Consider the following 5,308-nt stretch of genomic DNA (forward strand, 5'->3'; position numbering starts at 1 on the left):
GCGCTTTCACGGGAAGAACTGAAAACACTTCTAGCTTCCTGAAACAATATCTGAGTAGGCAGAAACTTTCGACACAACATATTTCTCAAGCAGTGGTACATGACACAGTATTTTTGCCTTCACTGCGAACGTTGGAAATTGCTTCCATCTTCGTCCCTATAGGTGGTAGTGGAAAGACTATTTCCCTGCAGCTTTGTTTCTTGAGAGGTGAGTATAAGAACATTCCCTTAGAGAACAACACATATATCTCCAAGGGCCTTTATCTTCAAGAACCAAGATGTTCGCACGAAAGCCTGTTTGACGTGGCCTTGTTTCTCAGAGTTCAGTGGAAGGCTACTTGGCCTGAGGCGAGGCCACGTCCATTTGAAGACACATCCACCGGCAGGACACAGGACTTCAAAGAGAGAAACCCTCCGCACAACGTGTTCTTCGCTGTACAGGATCGCGCGTTCCATCTCTTTCCTTGCACGCAACCTTTAACAAGCTGATTCCAACCTTACGAAAAGAGATGGTTTTCGAAGGACGGCAACACCATAGATTTGTTCTTATAGTTGAACAAACGTATGCCATCTTGCTTAGGCTTGCTCACATCCTCCATTTCCATACATCGTTCTTCATGTCACGACTGTAGGCACATTCGACACAGAGAGTTAAGTCTAGGCCATGTCCCTTACGCCTTCACACCCACTACGGAAAACACTTTCATCTCACTGAAAGCATAGGATAGCTGAGGGAAGCCTACTTCAGAAGAGATTTCTCCAGCACCGTCACAGGGCCCTTTCAAGATGCCCTCACCGTTACATGCTAAAGTACTTCTCATTCTTACGTGTATGGCTTTCGTGATGGATTTCCTTCTCACAATGAAAACCTTGACACGTTCCTTCTGCTCTATCTCCTACTCTTGAAAACACTTCTCACAGAACAAGATTCGAATGGGGACAGATATTCTACACTAAGTATGCCTGTGGGACAGGCACGGGGCACATTCCTTGCGATTTCACACTTACGCTGGAAAAGACTACCATGTTCAGGGAAGATGTTAGGAGAAACACGATTTCTCTGTAGTGGTGTTTCCTCAGAATGAATAGTACTCCCTTTGTATACGATTCAACACATATGTTTGTTACTATGAATTCCTCGCCAACCCAGATGGGAGCTCGAAGTCGCGTTTGAGATAGCCTTGTTTCGCACAGATTCGTGTATGCCTTTCTTCTGCATAACTCGCATACTTTGGAAGACACCTCTATCTTCGTAACCCATGAATGGAGCTCGTTGAGAAAACCCTCCGTAAGAAGTTGTTCCGCGGGTAAGGTAGATCATGCTTCCCCTCTGCTTTCTTTCACACATTGCCTCAATCCGTTCGTTTCTTAGCAGAGGAGATGGCAGTCGAAGGATCGCACCTCCACAGTGTTGATTTGTAGAACTAAGTGTATAGCACGTTCCTTTCGCTTGCACCGATTTCCAGACACACACCTCTACAGGGGACAACTTGTGACTTGGTGGTAACATTCGACCCACATTTCTCTTCACAATTCAGCCTATGGCATTTTCCTGACACTTTCAGGCAAAGAACTGAAAACGCTTATACCTTCCGGAAACAAGATCTGAGTAGGGAGAAACTTTCGACACAACTTCTTTCTCAAGCAGTGGTACATGACACAGGATTTGTGCCTTCACTGCGAACGTTGGAAATTGCTTCCATCTTCGTCTCCATAGGTGGTAGTGGAAAGGCTATCTCCCTGCAGCTTTGTTTCTTGAGAGCTGAGTATAAGAACATTCCCTTAGAGAACAACACTTATATCTCCAAGGGTCTTTATCTTCAAGAACCAAGATGTTCGCACGAAAGCCTGTTTGACGTGGCCTTCTTTCTCAGAGTTCAGTGTAAGGCTACTAGGCCTGAGGCGAGCCCACGTCCATTTGAAGACCCATCCACCTACAGGACACAGGACTTGAAAGAGAGAAACCCTCCGCACAACGTGTTCCTCGCTGTACAGGATCGCTCGTTCCATCTGTTTCCTTGCACACAACGTTTAACAAGCTGATTCCAACCTTACGAAAAGAGATCGTAGACGGAAGACGGCAACACCATAGATTTGTTCTTACAGTTAAACAAACGTATGCCATCTTCCTTAGGCTTGCTCACATCCTCCATTTCCATACAGCGTTCTTTATATCACGACTGTAGGCACATTCGACATGGAGAGTTAAGTCTAGGCCATTTCCCTTACGCCATCACACACACTACGGAAAACACTTTCGTCTCACTGAAACCATAGGACATCTGAGGGAAACCTACTTCAGAAGAGGTTTCTCCAGCACCGTCACAGGGCCCATTCAAGATGCCTTCACCGTTTCATGCTAAAGTGCTTCTCATCCTTACGTGTATGGCTTTCCCGATGGATATCTTTCTCACAGTGAAAACCTTGGCACGTTCCATCTGCTCTCTCTCTTACTCTTGGAAACACTTCTCACAGACCAAGATACGAATGGGGACAGACATTCTACACTAAGTATGTCTGTGGGACAGGCATGGGGCACATTCCTTGCGATTTCTCACTTACGGTGGAAAAGTCTCCCATGTTCAGGGAAGATGTTAGTAGAAACACGGTTTCTCTCTAGTGGTGTTTCTTCAGAATGAATAGTACTCCATTTGTTTAGGATTGCACTCATACGTTTTGTGACTATGAATTCCTCGCGAACCGAGATGGGAGCTCGAAGTCGCGTTTGAGATAGACTTGGTTCGCACAGATTCGTGTATGCCTTTCTTCTGCATAACTCGCATACTTTGGAAGACGCTTCTATCTTCGTGACCCATGAATGGTGTTCGTTGAGAAAAGCCCCCCGTAAGAAGTTGTTCCGCCAGTAGGGTAGATCACGCTTCCCCTCTGCTTTCGTTCACACATTGCCTCAAGCCGCTTCGTTTCTTAGCAGAGGAGATGTCAGTCGAAGAACCGAACCTCCACAGCGTTGTTGTGTAGAACTAAGTGTATACCACGTTCCTTACGCTTCCCCCGATTTCCAGACACACACCTCTATAGGGGACAACTTGTGACTTGGTGGTAACATCCGACCCACATTTTTCATCACAATTCAGCCTATGGCATTCTCCTTGCGCTTTCACGCGAGGAAGTGAAAACAGTTCTAACTTCCTGAAACAAGATCTGAGTAGGGAGAAACTTTCGACACAACTTCTTTCTCAAACTGTGGTACATGACACAGGATTTGTGCCTTCACTCCGAATGTTGGAATTTGCTTCCATCTTTGTCCCTATAGGTGGTAGTGGAAAGACAATTTCCCTGCAGGCTTGTTTCTTGAGAGCTGAGTATAAGAACATTCCCTTAGAGAACAACACATATATCTCGAAGGGCCTTTATCTTCAAGAACCAAGATGTTCGCACGAAAGCCTGTTTGACGTGGCCTTGTTTCTCAGAGTTCAGTGTAAGGCTACTAGTCCTGAGGCGAGCCCACGTCCATTTGAAGACCCATCCACCTGCAGGACACAGGACTTCAAAGAGAGAAACCGTCCGCACAACGTGTTCCTCGCTGTACAGGATCGCGCGTTCCATCTCTTTCCTTGCACGCAACCTTTAACAAGCTGATTCCAACCTTACGAAAAGAGATGGTAGTCGAAGGACGGCAACACCATAGATTTGTTCTTACCGTTAAACAAACATATGCCATCTTCCTTAGCCTTGCTCACATCCTCCATTTCCATACATCGTTCTTCATGTCACGACTGTAGGCACATTCGACACGGAGAGTTATGTCTAGGCCATGTCCCTTACGCCTTCACACCCACTACGGAAAACACTTTCATCTCACTGAAACCATAGGACAGCTGAGGGAAGCCTACTTCAGAAGAGTTTTCTCCAGCACCTTCATAGGGCCCTTTCAAGATGCCTTCACCCTTTCATGCTAAAGTGTTTCTCATTCTTACGTGTATGGCTTTCCTGATGGATTTCCTTCTCACAATGAAAACCTTGACACGTTCCTTCTGCTCTCTCTCCTACTCTTGAAAACACTTCTCCCAGAACAAGATGGGAATGGGGACAGACATTCTACACTAAGTATGCCTGTGGGACAGGCACGGGGCACATTCCTTGCGATTTCACACTTACGGTGGAAAATTCTACCATGTTCAGGGAAGATGTTAGGAGAAACACGGTTTCTCTGTAGTGGTGTTTCCTCAGAATGAATAGTACTCACTTTGTATAGGATTCAACACATATGTTTGTGATTATGAATTCCTCGCCAACCCAGATGGGAGTTCGAAGTCGCGTTTGAGATAGACTCGTTTCGCACAGATTTGTGTATGACTTTCCTCTGCCTAACTCGCATACTTTGTAAGATGCTTCTATCTTCGTGACCCATGAATGGTGTTCGTTGAGAAAAGGACTCCGTAAGAAGTTGTTCTGCAAGTAAGGTAGATCACGCTTCCCTTCTGCTTTCTTTCACACTTTGCCTCAAGCCGCTTCCTTTCTTAGCAGAGGAGATGACAGGCGAAGGACCACACCTCCACAGCGTTGTTTTGTGGAACTACGTGTATAGCACGTTCCTTACGCTTCCTCCGATTTCCAGACACACACCTCTATAGGGGACAACTTGTGACTTGGTGGTAACATTCGACCCACATTTCTCTTCACAATTCAGCCTATGGCATTTTCCTTACGCATTCAGGCAAAGAACTGAAAACGTTTCTAGCTTCCTGAAACAAGATCTGAGTAGGGAGAAAGGTTCGACACAACTTCTTTCTCAAGCAGTGGTACATGACACAGTATTTGTGCCTTCACTGCGAACGTTGGAAATTGCTTCCATCTTCGTCCCTGTAGGTGGTAGTGGAAAGACTACTTCCCTGCAGTTTTGCTTCTTGAGAGGTGAGTATAAGAATCTTCCCTTCGAGAACAACACATATATCTCCAAGGGCCTTTATCTTCAAGAACCAAGATGTTGGCACGAAAGCCTGTTTGACGTGGCCTTGTTTCTCAGAGTTCAGTGTAACGCTACTAGGCCTGAGGCGAGCCCACGTCCATTTGCAGACCCATCCACCTGCATGACACAGGACTTAAAGGAGAGAAACCCTCCACACAACGTGTTCCTCGCTGTACAGGATCGCACGGTCCATCTCTTTCCTTGCACACACCGCTTAACAAGCTGCTTCCAACCTTACGAAAGAGATGGTAGTCGAAGGACGGCAACAGTATACATTTGTTCTTTGAGTTAAACAAACGTATGCCACCTTCCTTAGGCTTGCTCACATCATCCATTTCCATACATCGTTCTTCATGTCACGACTGTAGGCACATTCGAC

Source organism: Eumetopias jubatus, unplaced genomic scaffold (genome assembly GCF_037043125.1).
Source record: "Eumetopias jubatus isolate StellerSeaLion01/CBP00866 unplaced genomic scaffold, mEumJub1_p1.0 scaffold_10, whole genome shotgun sequence".
NCBI classification, from domain to species: domain Eukaryota; kingdom Metazoa; phylum Chordata; class Mammalia; order Carnivora; family Otariidae; genus Eumetopias; species Eumetopias jubatus.